Source organism: Balaenoptera physalus (assembly GCF_965194825.1).
Source record: "Balaenoptera physalus genome assembly, chromosome: 19".
In the NCBI taxonomy this organism is placed as follows: Eukaryota; Metazoa; Chordata; class Mammalia; order Artiodactyla; family Balaenopteridae; genus Balaenoptera; species Balaenoptera physalus.
In genome coordinates, this window is record NC_138900.1 from 60,055,237 (window position 1) to 60,068,824 (window position 13,588).

At 43.5% G+C, this 13,588-nt stretch overlaps 2 long non-coding RNA genes across 2 annotated transcripts in view; both read left to right on the top strand.

Moving 5' to 3' along the window:
* LOC309649364 overlaps positions 1-9,358 on the top strand; it is a 90,898-nt gene extending 81,540 nt beyond the window's left edge. Inside the window, exon 2 of the long non-coding RNA XR_014257059.1 lies at positions 1,697-9,358. This is a non-coding gene — a long non-coding RNA (uncharacterized lncRNA). The remainder of the gene's footprint in view (positions 1-1,696) is intronic.
* The window catches only part of LOC309649344, a 979,232-nt gene that overhangs the window by 141,633 nt on the left and 824,011 nt on the right, over positions 1-13,588 (top strand). The window lies entirely within an intron of this gene.

Genomic DNA, 13,588 nt, shown 5'->3' on the forward strand with positions numbered 1-13,588 from the left:
CCTTTAAACTTGTCTGCAATATCTGTTAGGTATCTTAATTTCTCTTGTTTCCAGCTCTCCTTTGAAAGCTTTTTTTCTTTGCAGGGTTTTTTTTTTTTTTTTTTTTTTTTTCTACATTCCCTGGATTTCCCAAAGAACAGGAGAAAACAAGAAAAAGAAATTTCCTTTCCCAGACAAAAGGCTAAAGTTTCCACTAACACAGATGGTCTGACTTAAGGAAAGTTTTTATAGCCGTCTCCTTTTTAAAAAATGTATTTAAGGTTTCACTATATGGAGCAAAAATAAAGAGGAAAATAGCTCAAAACAGAGACTGAGATCTAAAGTGAGAGGCTATTCAAGCACAGAAAAATATTGAAATGACCATGGTTCACATGGGTTTAGTGGGGAGAGCCCCGGGGCCAGAAAGCGTAAGTGACAGCCAGCTGGAAGCCCCCCGACGTGACTTACACACATGGTCCTATTCTACAAGAGTGACCCCCGGTTAGAAATGATGGGGAATGGCAGACGGAGAGCCAACAATCTTCAAGCACAGCCCCCTCCCCTCGCCCTGGTCATGAACATGATGTTCTGATGGCTTTGGTTTGGGCTTGACTGAAGTACCCTCACCTCTGACGGCCTTTGCCTCCATCTCTGGCAACCAGCAGCCCTCTCCTCATCCCCACTGCCTTCATTTGGGTCTTTTCATGATTCCTAACTAGTGGTTATTCAGTCATAATTGAGGCAGGAATCAGATCCTTGCCTTATAATCAGAGCCGGCCACTTATCATGGGGCTCAGTAAGTTGATTCAATGCCGCAGGGAAAATATATCATTCTGGGGTTTGGTTTATACATTCATCTCCCCTGATTTCTTTCTCCTTCCATCTTAGGCCATTACCCAAAACTCTTGCCGGGCTCTGACGTAAAGCAGACCTCTCTTTGAACCCAGCATCTACCAGTATCAGGCTGGAGAAACTTGGGCAAGCTTCCTGTGTTCTGGGGGTCATCATTTGCATTAAAATGGAGGGGTTTAAAACATCAACCTCATAGAGATAGTGTAAGAAATAAATGAAACATTATCCTGGTATCTACCTGGAAAAGGGCAAAACTTCTCCTCTGAACATAAGCAGGCCATCGCTTAGTTGTTTGGTTTCTGTTGTTGTTCTTTCAGTTATTTTTAGAAAGAGTAAGAAATAGCCCAAATTCAGTGGGCTCCATGTATCCGTGGAATAAATAATTTTGGCCACACAGACATGTTCAAACTGGAGTGTTTATACACCAGAAAATAAGTACACTTTTTGCATTTCAGAAATGGTGGCCATGGTCAGGGCTGAATCAGTTTGGATGTGGACAAGCAAGACGCTACTCCAAGCCCCCTGGCACTCCCATGTGCCAACACGTGTGGCTTTGTCCGTTGCCTCAGATCACCGCGCTGGCTTCTTGCCTCAGAATCTTTGCACGCACCATTTCTTTTTGCTTAGGGTCCTCTTCCTTCACTCAATAGTGTCAATCAAAAGTGTCAGGCACTTTCATAGGGATACACTGGTGACAAAGACTGTGACCTCATGCAGCTTATGTTTTATGGGTGTATGAGGGTGAGGGTCATTGTGAGAAGACTGAAGCAAATAATCCAATAAAAGGATAACTTTGCCATGATACGTACTATGAAAACAAACAGGGTTGTGGTAGAGAAAGAGACTGGATACAAAGGTCAATGAGGGCTTCCCTGGTGGCGCAGTGGTTGAGAATCTGCCTGCTAATGCAGGGGACACGGGTTCGAGCCCTGCTCTGGGAAGGTCCCACATGCCGCGGAGCAACTAGGCCCATGAGCCACAACTACTGAGCCTGCGTGTCTGGAGCCTGTGCTCCGCAACAAGAGAGGCCGCGATAGTGAGAGGCCCACGCGCTGCGATGAAGAGTGGCCCCCACTTGCTGCAACTAGAGAAAGCCCTCGCACAGAAACGAAGACCCAACACAGCCAAAAATAAATAAATAAATTAATTAATTAATTTAAAAAAAAAAAAAAGGTCAATGAAACCCTCTTGGAGAAGGATATTTTGAGGAGGAGCTATTTTGAACAGAGATCTAAATGGTGCAGGTCATGTGAATATTTTGGGAGGATCATTTCAGACAGAACGAATAGCAAGAGCAAAAGCCACATGTGGTAACTTGTTCCCAAGACGGCTGCCAACAAGTTCTTCCCTATCTGTATGTTGATACCTTCCCACCACCGAGAAGTGTAATCTATTTCTCCTTTGTCCTTGAATTTGCGCTGGCGATGGCAATTCTCTTGACTATTAGAATGGGACGGAAGTGACATTCTGGAATTGCTGAGGCCAGGTCATACAGGTTCTCCTGGACCCCTCGGATCCCTCTCAAGGGATGCTCCCCCTCAGATTCCAGGTGCCATGCTGTGAGAAGCCCAGAGGCCACATGTAGATGCTCTATTGGACAAGCCCAGCTGAGCTCCTAATCCACAGCCAGAATCAACTGCCACTTATGTGAGGGGCCATCTTGGATGTCCAGTCCAGTCTAGTCCCAGTCAACAACTGGCTGCAACTACAAGCAAAAACCCACCCAGCTGAGCCCAGTCAACCGCAGAATGGGGAGAAGCAATCATGAAGTGCTGTGAAAATCCACTACCATTCTGGGGTGATTTGTCACACAGCAGGAGATAACCAGAACACCCTAGGACACTTCTCTGTCTATCTCCAGCCCATTTAGACTTGTTAATTCCTTCCCATTTTTCAACTCAAACATTTTTCCCCCAGAGGGACATTTCTGTCACCCCAGATGCTCAGGCACCCTCCCATATGTTCTCATAGCAAGTTATACTTTTCCTTCATAACACTGATAATAAGCTATAATCTGTACTTGTTTTTATGATTATTTATAATTGTCTCCCTCACTAGGATCTATGTTCATGATGATAATGTTTTGTGTGTTTTACTCACCATAATATCCTTAGCACTAAGTATGAAGCCTGGCACACAGTAGGCACTCAATAAACATTTGTTGAATAAAGTAATAAAGGAGTAATGGAATGAATGGCTTAGCTTCAGAGTAGAGATCTGGTGGTCAAAGTTAGCAGACTTTGATAATAGACATTGTCCCCAAATATTAAGTCAAATCTAGTGGCCATATCTGACTAGAGCTTTAATCGAAGAAAGCTTACAAGTTAAAATATCCAGGGTCCAGGACATGCAGGGCCCAGAAAATTGGTTAAAGGATGGTTCTGTGATGTCCCAGAGGACCAGGCGTCCCAACTGGACATATACCCTAATCCTTCTGGTTCTCGAGCTACTCCCAGGAGATATGGCAACTTGAGGCTCCTTGAAATATTCCCAGCATCTCACACCAAAGCCATAAACAGCACACACACAGAAATGCCTCCACGGGAAACATGGCCCAGGAAATTCCTCCTGCTTTACTCTCCCCCCAATTCAGAAGCCTCTCTGTTTCCCAGCTTGCTGCCTTTAATAATAAAAATACTTTTTATGTCCTGCTACCAGGCATTATGAGCTTATTATTTACCACTTGCTATGCCCAGTGCTTTCTACTCATTATTTCATCTAATCCTCTCAGAAGCCTCTGATGGGACTTCCCTGGTGGCACAGTGGTTAAGAATCCGCCTGCCAATGCAGGGGACATGGGTTCGATCCCTGGTCCGGGAAGACCCCACATGCCGTGGAGCAACTAAGCCCGTGCGCCACAACTACTGAGACTGTGCTTTAGAGCCCGTGCTCCGCAACAAGAGAAGCCACCACAATGAGAAGCCCGTGCAATGCAACAAAGAGTAGCCCCCACTCGCAGCAACCAGAGAAAGCCTGCGTGCAGCAACAAAGACCCAATGCAGCCAAAAAAAAAAAAAGAAGCTTCTGAGGTAGAGAGTATCTCTCAATTACAGACGAGTAAAATAAGGCACGAAGAGGTTAAGAAGTTTACCCAAAGCCATGGGGCTAACAAGAAGCAGAGCCAGGTCTTAAAAACAAAACAAACAACAAAGAATCAAGCAAACAAAAAGATCTGAATGTCTCCAAAACACAGGTTATAATCCATTCTGTTTCAATGCCTCGTAAAAGAGACTGTGTCCTCTTTCTTATTTTCCCTCATCCTGTCTTGGAAATCTGGCTCTGAACTTGTTAACGTGGCCCTAAGGGGACACACCCATAGGTGAGAACTCACAGTGGTGACCCAGCAAGTTTTCATGCTGCAAAACCTCTGGCCCTGGGAATCAGATGCCCCTTCTCCAACATCCACCACCACCAAAGTCCAGAAACACATCTGGATGGGCAGCTCTTGTGCAGAGAAGGAGCTCAGCCAGTAGCTGCTTGCAGGCTGGCAGAACAGGTCACCGCGTGGCGCTCACAGGACACAGGGACAGTGGAGGAGCCAAGTACATTGTCAAGCTGACAGCTGGGGAAGGAGCTCGGAGCTCAGAAGAATCTCCCCAAATGCAGCCAAAATGAAACATCAGGTGCAAACAGAGCTTTATTCTGGGTGGGCCCGTTTTGAAACTCACAACTGATAAACATGTCTGGGAATTTGAAAGACTGACTCAGAAATCCCCAGGCCCTTGGATGGACCATTACGTTGAGGCCGTGGATCCCACAAGTGAGCTTGTTCTAATCTTCTCTGTGCTTCCCTGACTCTGCCCCCCCTCCTCATCCCCGCCCCATGCGATAGCTGCCTCATCAAGCGTGAATCATGAAACCACATAAACTGCAGCAAGGCCATCCTCCTGCTGACTTCTGGGAACATAAACAATAATAACATAAATATGACTGACTAAAGGCTTAAGCCAAGTGCTTAAAGGAAATCTATATTTTTTATGTAAACAGTCTTCTGTTTACCGACGTGGTCCAGTTGTTCTGCTCAACTCTGGAAGATATGAAACCAGCTTGCCGTGGAAGCAAAGGGTGTAACCCATGGCCGGGAGGCTGCCAGGGAAAGAGAACACAGAAACCTCACTTAGAAGTGTCCCTTCCCTCTTCTGCAGTGTTGGAAGGCATTAGTTTGATGGTGACACTAGGTTAGGTGACACCATCCAACCAATGGTTGACATCAACATTTTCTTTTCTTAGCTTTGAGAGAACCCTTTGGAGGGCAAAAAGGTTTGGAGCGGGTGTGTGTGTATGAGAGAGAGAGAGAGAGAAAGAGAGAGAGAGAGAGAGAGAGAGAGAGAGAGATCAAAGGTGTTAGAGGAGCTTAAACTCAGACATTGCACAAACCATGGAAAAATCTCCCACCATCCTTCTGTCTCCTTTTGTCTCAGGGCCGAATGCTGATCCTGGGAGGTGATCTGCACAGTTAGAAGATGTCAGACAACTTGAAAATTCCTCATTGTTGCCAACCACAAATATTTAGGGTTTGTGTTATCTAGGTTATAATGAGAACCTGCCAGGGAAAAATTCAGACATACAAATCTCTGTGTAAACTACCTTAAGAGTCTTAAGCTGACAAAAGCCAGAGCAAAGTCTGAAATTCTGCCCTCAGAGTACCCATAATTGAGGCTCTGGCTCTTCACATATTGTAACAGGACTCCAGCAGGGCTTGGGTTTTCCACGTATGCCATTCTATGTTTGGGCCAGAAAAGTCTTGCTTCGTTCTGTGGCCTCCCCAGTCTGACGCAGGCAATTTTTCAAAGCTCCTAAGTATCTGGAACAGGAAGGGTGATGGGGTAAGATGGTCTTCAAGGCTTCTGGGTGATGATGGGGGGAGTGAGAATAGTCTTAACATCATCCCCGTCATCAACACTGGTTTTCTTGTCTGTTCAGGGTCCATTGTCCTTCTGCTAGGACCTTAGGCCAGTCACTCTTCCACTTTCAGAAATTTAAACCTTGAGTACAATCATCCAGTCAAAAGGCGATGGCAACTAAATCATTTCCAGTGTCTTTGTGCTAAAGGGACTGGTTGTGAATTCCCGGCCACTGTCCTTTCCAAGTCTTGGTGGTCCAGCTCTTCCCTGTAATCTGTGACCGATCCAGTGTCTTTCAACACATCTCATATTTTTTGCTTAAAATCGTTGGAGTTGGCTTCTATCGCTTATAATCAAAGAACCCCAAATAAATCCTCCTCCTCTCCTTCCAGACATTGTGCTAGCAGCTGGGGATTCAATAGTGAACAAAACCTCTCTTTGGATTTTTTTGAATAAGACCAAGTTGAGCATTCTTTTTTTTTTTTAACATTTTATTTGGAGTCCCTACTATGTGTGTATTACTGGCATCCAGCAATGAACAAGTCGACACACCCTCTTTCCTTACAGATCGTAATGTCTAAGGGGGAGGAAAGATATTGCACAAGCAATTACTATATAACATGCAAGTGCTATGTGAGGAAAAGCTCAGAGTGTAACTTGAACACACCTAAAGAACCAGCAACTCATCTTGGGACCTGGAAGGATCCTGCCCTCTATGGGGCTGGATGGTCTGAAGGACAGTTAATAAATAGCCATCTCATTGAAACCAGTGAGATTAATGATAAGATAGCAATGCCTGTAGGAATATGAGAAAAAGGACCACTAACGCTGATCGCCCCTGCCTACCGTGCTGGAAAGCCAAGCTGTGCTAGAACAGCTTAAATATATTTTTGAGATTAACTAGCTTAGCCAGGCTCTCTGACCCAAGAATGGGAATGCACCAGTGTCTTCACCCTTGTAGCTCAGAGGCACAAGTATGGTTGTTGTTTTATTTTTTTAGGGTTTTTTGGGGGCGATATTTAATCAGATTAAAATATACACAACAAAATTGGCCATTTTAATGATTTTTAAGTACACAATTCAGTGGCATAAATTGCATTCACAATGTTTCGCAACCAACACCACTGTCCATTTCCAAAACTTTTCATCATCCCAAACAGAAGTTCTGTACCCATGAAACGATAACTCCCCATTCCCCCTGCCCCCAGCCCTCGGTAACCTCTAATCTACTTTCTGTCTCTATGAATTTACCTCATATAACTGCATCAGACAATAATCATCCTTTGGTCCTTTAGCTTATTTCATTTAGGATATTGTTTTCAAGGTTCATCTATGTCGTAGTGTGTATCAGAATTTCATTACTTTTTAAGGCTGAATAATATTCCATTGTTTGGAAAAAACCACATTTTATTTATTCGTTCATCTGTTGATGAACATTTGTGTTGCTTCCACCTTCTTGTTAGTGTGAATAATGCTGCTATAAAACATTGGTGTAAAAGCACCTGTTTGAGTTCTGGCTTTCAATTCTTTTGGGGATATTGAAAGAATTGAATATCTGTGGCATTGCCATATCTTATGGTAATTCTATGTTTAACTTTTTGAGAAATTGCCAACTGTTTTCCACAAGTCTTCAGCAGACCAGATGAATGAGCCCACCTGATACCTAACCCATACCCAGGTCTCATATGGGCCGGTGTGCCCTAACTATAGAAGAGAGATTTAGCAATTAACAACAAAAAAGAATTAATAACTTTTATAAGACATCTAGAATGTGCCAATCAGGTACTGACTTTTTCACATTATCTCTTTTGATTCTTACAATAACCGTATGAAGCAAGTGTTTTTAATTTTATACCCTTTCTCCATTATTTTGAGCAGAAAAAGCAGAGTTGGGGAGTTTAGGAAACTCTCCAAGGTCACCAGACAATAATAACTGTTTGGCTCCAAGCCCTTTGCCCATCCGCTATGGCACAGCTACTCTCAGTTAATCTGAACACAAATGAGGTAAGTCATCCTGAGCAGGTAAATCATCTAGCCAGCTCAACTAGAAGTCTAGACTGGCCTCCTAGGTGAAGTTCCAAATTGCAAGGCAAAGCATGGGTCAGTTTCCAGAAGGCTCTGCTTCCTGGCCTTGGGTCATCCCTGTCTGATAGTGAGAAAGCAAGGAAGGAAGGGAGGAAGGGAGGAAGGAAGGAAGGAAGGGGGGGAAGGCAGGAGGGAGGAAAGAAGGAGGGAGGAAGGAGAAAGAGAAAGGAAGAGAGAAAGAAAAAGGAAAGCAGAAAATAGGGAGGCTGTCCAGTCAACAGCGGGCCTGTAAGCTCCAGGCAGTCATGCACTCCTTGCTGGCTGGCTTTTCACATGAGGCTATGCCTGCTGAGGTTACAGCCCTCCTCACTGTGGCCTCAAGGAACCCAAGAAACACACTCATTGCCTCTTTGGTTATTTTATAAACAGTGCCTGGAAACCACGAGTGATTATCACTCTTCTGGCCAGCCAGTCAGACTTTCCATGCCCTTATGTGTGATGCCCTTAATCTTTCCTAAGCCAGCAACCTCATTCCCCTAAACCAAGAGAATTGTTTACTTTGGCCATAATCAGGGCAGATTTTAAGAATCAGCCTGCCCTCTCTCAGTGCCCAACAGGGCTTTAAAGCTATAATCTAAACATTCATCTTACCATCCATTCTTTTATTCACACTTACCCCTAGATCCTCCCAAGTTGTATCCCGGCAACTGTACATGCATACAGTCACCCATCCATCAATCTATTCACCCCTCATCCACTCATTCATTTATTGATTCAGGCATCCACCCATATACCCCCTTTTAATCATTCATCTACTTATCAATTCCTCTGTTTACCTACCCACTGACCCAATAACCAGTCCAGGAAGGTACCAATTTATTCATACATAGGGGCATCCCTCCATTCATCACCTACTCAGTACCTACCATTTCTTCACTCAGTCTCTCAACTGCTTACTTATTCAATCACCTGATCACCTTCTTACTAAATCTATAATCACCTGTTATGAGTCAGGCAATGCTGTTGATGTTAGAAGAACAAGGATGAACAATATGGTTCCCATTTCCCTAACCACCCACCAATCTCCCATTGATTGGCATCTATCTATTTATCCAACCTGTAGAATTCCACCCCTGTGGGCCCTGAATTGGTTACTGGGTGGATCCCAGGGAGTTTCAAAGAGAGAAGTAGAGACGAATGCTGATTCAAGTCCATGCATACAGTGCAACCAAAATGATAGTTGGGAAGGACTTGGCTACAAGACAGAAACTAGACTAGAGACAAGAGTCTGGAACTGGGGATTCCTTCTGGTACTGAAGTTAGTCATAGAGATATTAATAAATAGTTCTGAGCCTTCTTGTGGGTCAGAAGGAAGCTTTAAAAATGGCTAGAGGGCTTCCCTGGTGATGCAGTGGTTAAGAATCCGCCTGCCAATGCAGGGGACACAGGTTCGATCCCTGGTCCAGGAAGATCCCACATGCCATGGAGCAACTAAGCCCGTGTGCCACAACTACTGAGCCTGCACTCTAGAGCCCACGAGCCACAACTACTGAACCCGAGTGCCACAACTACTGAAGCCTGCACCCACATGCAGCAACAAAGACCCAACGCAGCCAAAAATAAATAAATTTATTAAAAAAAAATTAAAAAAAATAAAAGTGCCGAGATGTTTAAGACATTTCCATTTCCCCATCCAACAATTCATCCATCCATCCACCTATTCACAAATCCATGGATTCACCCATCCATCCACCTACATTTTTATTGTTCAACTATTATAGCAGGGGGTCTTAACCAGGGTTTCATGAATAGGTACGATCACATAAGTTTAATTCATCCTTGCATTCCCAGTCTCTTCCATTGCTACTGACACACAGCAAGTGCAAATTAAGTATTTGCTAAATAAATGAATGAGGGCTCTCAGTTATGATGAGATAAACCCAACCAGAAAGGTGGCCCCTTGATCAGATAATTTGGCTGGCGCTAGGGCTGATATGCATACATTTACTTTTTATATGATTGCTTAATGGTACTGTGCAGGATTCATCCTAACTACACTTAAGCAGTTAATATGCCCAGATGAGGCCACGACTAGTTTAGGCATGTCTACAAGACTTGGCTTTAGCTGTTTGACAAAGTGAATCCATCTCCCTCAGATTCTAACACACCACTGGAAAAGGCTGAGGCCAGATCCATGTACTAGGGGCTAACCAGTCAGACTGCAGAAGTCAGTAGATCCAATTATTTTTGTTTAACACCACATCATGAGACCTCCACAGAAGCCCTTAATCAAACTGACTGTTTGGGATAACTACATTTGTATAAACAGAACTCTGATTTATTCAGTTGAGGAAGATCACTCTTTGAGTTTGGTCAAGATAGTCCAGCTATCTGGACAACACAGATTAAAGTCTTGTCTTTGATTTCTAAAAAATAAGTAAGTCTTTTAAATTTAAACCTGGAGGCAACAAAGCATGTCACTACTAGCATAGAGGGCATAGGGATAAAGCCGGAGAGATGTAGATTTTCATCAGGCATCACTTACTAGATCTGTGGTCTTGGGCAAAGTACACAGAATGTCTCTCATCCTCAGTTTCCCCATCTTGAAAATGTGAAAAATATCCTTTACTTCACACAGTTGGATTCCAGTTGATAACCTACATGAAGAGTATAGCTCTACACCTGATAATACAAAGATGGCCCCCAATAAATAGTAGATCCTCATTTCCTGATTCTCTGAATAGTTGCTCTGTCTGCCTACTTCACTTTCTTTGAGATCATTTATTTTAAAAAAAAAAAAACAACCTGTTTTGATGTCTGTTTGGAACTCTGAACTTTGCAAAGGGCCTTCATGTCCATTACCTCATTTGTGTATCACCATCACCATCATTGTTATTTTCATCAAAATTATAACGATTCCCATTCTACAGATAAGGACACTGAGGCCAAGTTGAATAAGGAACTTATCCACTTCCTGTCAGAGTCAGAGTCAGACTTGAACTCATCATCTTCAGACTCTGAGCCCAGTTCTCTTTGTATTAATGGAATCATTAATAGCAGACTCAACAGAACAAAGAGGATGGAAGAGACAAAGGGCCACTGAACCCCCTGAGACCCTCCAGAATGGACCTGCCTAGGTAATGAGCGTGTGGCTTGCTGACAAGACCCAACTAGATGTTATGCACACATGGGTCCGGCTTTCTCCCATGTGTAAGCAGCCTCATGCAGCCCTCCTGTGATCTTATGATTGGCCTCCAACATAGAACATGATACTACAGCCCAAAAACCTGTCCTTTTTTGCCTAGATTCCTACAAGGAGTCTGTGTTTTATTTCACTATTTTCCTGGGTGTGCTTCTATTTTCTTATTTATTTATTTGAACCACTAAATTATCTAATTAGTGACATACATCGTTGACACATGGGCCACTATGAATATTTACTGCACACTTGTTCACGCATTTATCTAAATAGGTGGCATGCCAGAGCCATGTAATAAGGAATAATGATTCTTTAGAATAGTTACGGGGAATTACAGAAGAGGGGAAAAGTTTTGCACAGTGGGTTGCAGCTTCCAACCACATCTATCAATTCTTCCTGAGATAGAGCAATTGCACAGTAATGACAAAAAATTTATAGTAATGAATAAATCAATACTCAGCTCTGCGGCAGTTTCAGATGTTACTTTTATAGGTCTTCCCGCGTCTATTATATGTCCCTTAGCTCTGGAACTGAGAGAGCGTGGTGAATGCCAACAGCTACAAGGAGAAAGGGAACAGCTCAAACTCCTGAGATGTGGTGATCCATCACCATCGCCTTACAGAGAGATCCATTTATATCTCTGAGCCCTACAACGGGGCAGCTCCCAGTGATCAGCTACACGGCCGACAAGTGTTTGTTCTAAGAATGGAACCATGGCTTTGCGATGAGAGAAATGGAAATGCAAAAGAGATAAACAAACTAACAAATAATGAATTAAATAGGGGCAAGTGGGATGGAGCAGGAGGAAGGGAATGCCACTGGAAAGGGAGGAAAGAGAAACGGAGAAAGAGGGTTTTAGCCCAAAGTGCTGTCTGCCTGGGCTTGACTCATTCAGCAAATATTTACTGAGTGCCTACTATGGACCAAGCATAGTTCTAGGCAGGGCTGCAAAGTTTTTCTGTCAATCGTCTGAGAGTAGATATTTTAGGCTTTGAGGGCAAAATGGTCTCCACGGCCACTCAGCCACTCTTGTTTGTAGCACAAAAGCAGCCATACACAATACATAAATGAATGGGTGTGGCTATGTTCCAATAACACTTTATTTACAAAACAGGTGATGAGCTAGAGCACAGCTTGCCCACCCAGGTATAGCATCACATTTCCCAGGATGGGCTATGTGCCAGTGGACTGTGGGATGATTTGGTAGGTACACAGACACGGTGTAAATAACTTAGAATCACATGAGGAGATTTCATTCCAATTTAAGTCTCTTATAATCCTCTGATTACACCAAGGAGAAAGTCTCTGTAGGATGCTAGCCTTTACCATACCTCTAACATTTTGCTAATTGCTTTTTCAACAAAAGGAGAGATCCCAAGGCTCTTAGCCTTGGCAAGCAACAGTTTCTAGAGAGATTCTTCAGCTTTGTTTGGTTTTTGCAGAGTTTCTATTGACTGCAAGTGATACTTGTTTCTGTTTACCATTTAGAAAGGCAGAAACAGGGTTTGTTAACCTTGGCATTGTTGACATTTGGGCTGGATAATTTTTTGTTGGGGGTGGGAAGGCTGTGCTGTGCATTGTTGGATATTTAACAGCATCCCTGGTCTCCACCCACTAGATGCCAGAAGCACAAACCATGTCACTTCTTTAGTGACACTGAGCAACTCTTTATTCCCCTGCCTCAATTTCCTCATCTGTAAAATGGGGATGATGAAGACAGTAGCTCCAACCTCACTGAGTTGCTGTGAGGATTAAATCAATTAATTCATGCAAAGCAATCAGGAGAGAGTTCACCGGAGGAAAGCATGCAATTAATATTAGCCATGGCCATTTGTCCTAGTAACAAAGTGGCTTTGCTTTAAACATATTTATTTGTTTAGTTACTTAATTCAAGTGAGGCAATTAAAAATTACATTCTTAAATAAATAATAGTTTAGATAGTGTAAAGGTATGCCAAAATTTATGAAGATGTTTTATGAGTTGAGGTTGTGAAACTGATATATTTCAAGAGTGGGATTTGGGCATGTTTTATCTAAGCTCTATTACTCATTAGATATGTGACTTTGGACCAATTACTAAGTTTCTTAGACCTCTAGTTTTCTCCCTGGGGAGAAGATGATCCCTCCTCCCAGAGGTGTTGTCAGGCAAAACCAAGGTAATGTTCTCAGGAGTTACTCAATGCCAAATAGGTACTCAATAAATTCTACTTCTCCCCGTCCCTTTGTTTTTGTTGTTAGTAACTCTTATGGGTTGCATCAACTACCTATTGTTGTGTAGCAATCCGAGAACTTAGTGGCATAAAACAATAGCCACTCCTTAGCTCACAACTCCAGGGGTTGCCAGTGTGGGCTGAGCTCAGGAGAGTGGTTCTTCTACTGGCCTTGATTTGGGTCCTGTCTATGGCAGCAGTCAGCTATTGACTTAAATGGGCTGGTTGATCCGTTCGCTTAAGAGTGGCTGGTTGATGGCCTCCTTCCCAAGTCTGGCTGTTCGTGCCGGCTGTCTGCAGGGTCTCTCACTGCCTATGGCTCTCCCTCCAAAAGGCTAGCCTGGACCTTTACGGGGAGGCAGCCCTGTTCCAGTAAAACAAGAGCAGGAACCACAAGGCATCTTGAAGCCTAGACTGAGAAGTCACACCATGTTGCTTCAACCACGTTTTGTTAGTCAAAACAAGCCACAAGGTCAGCTC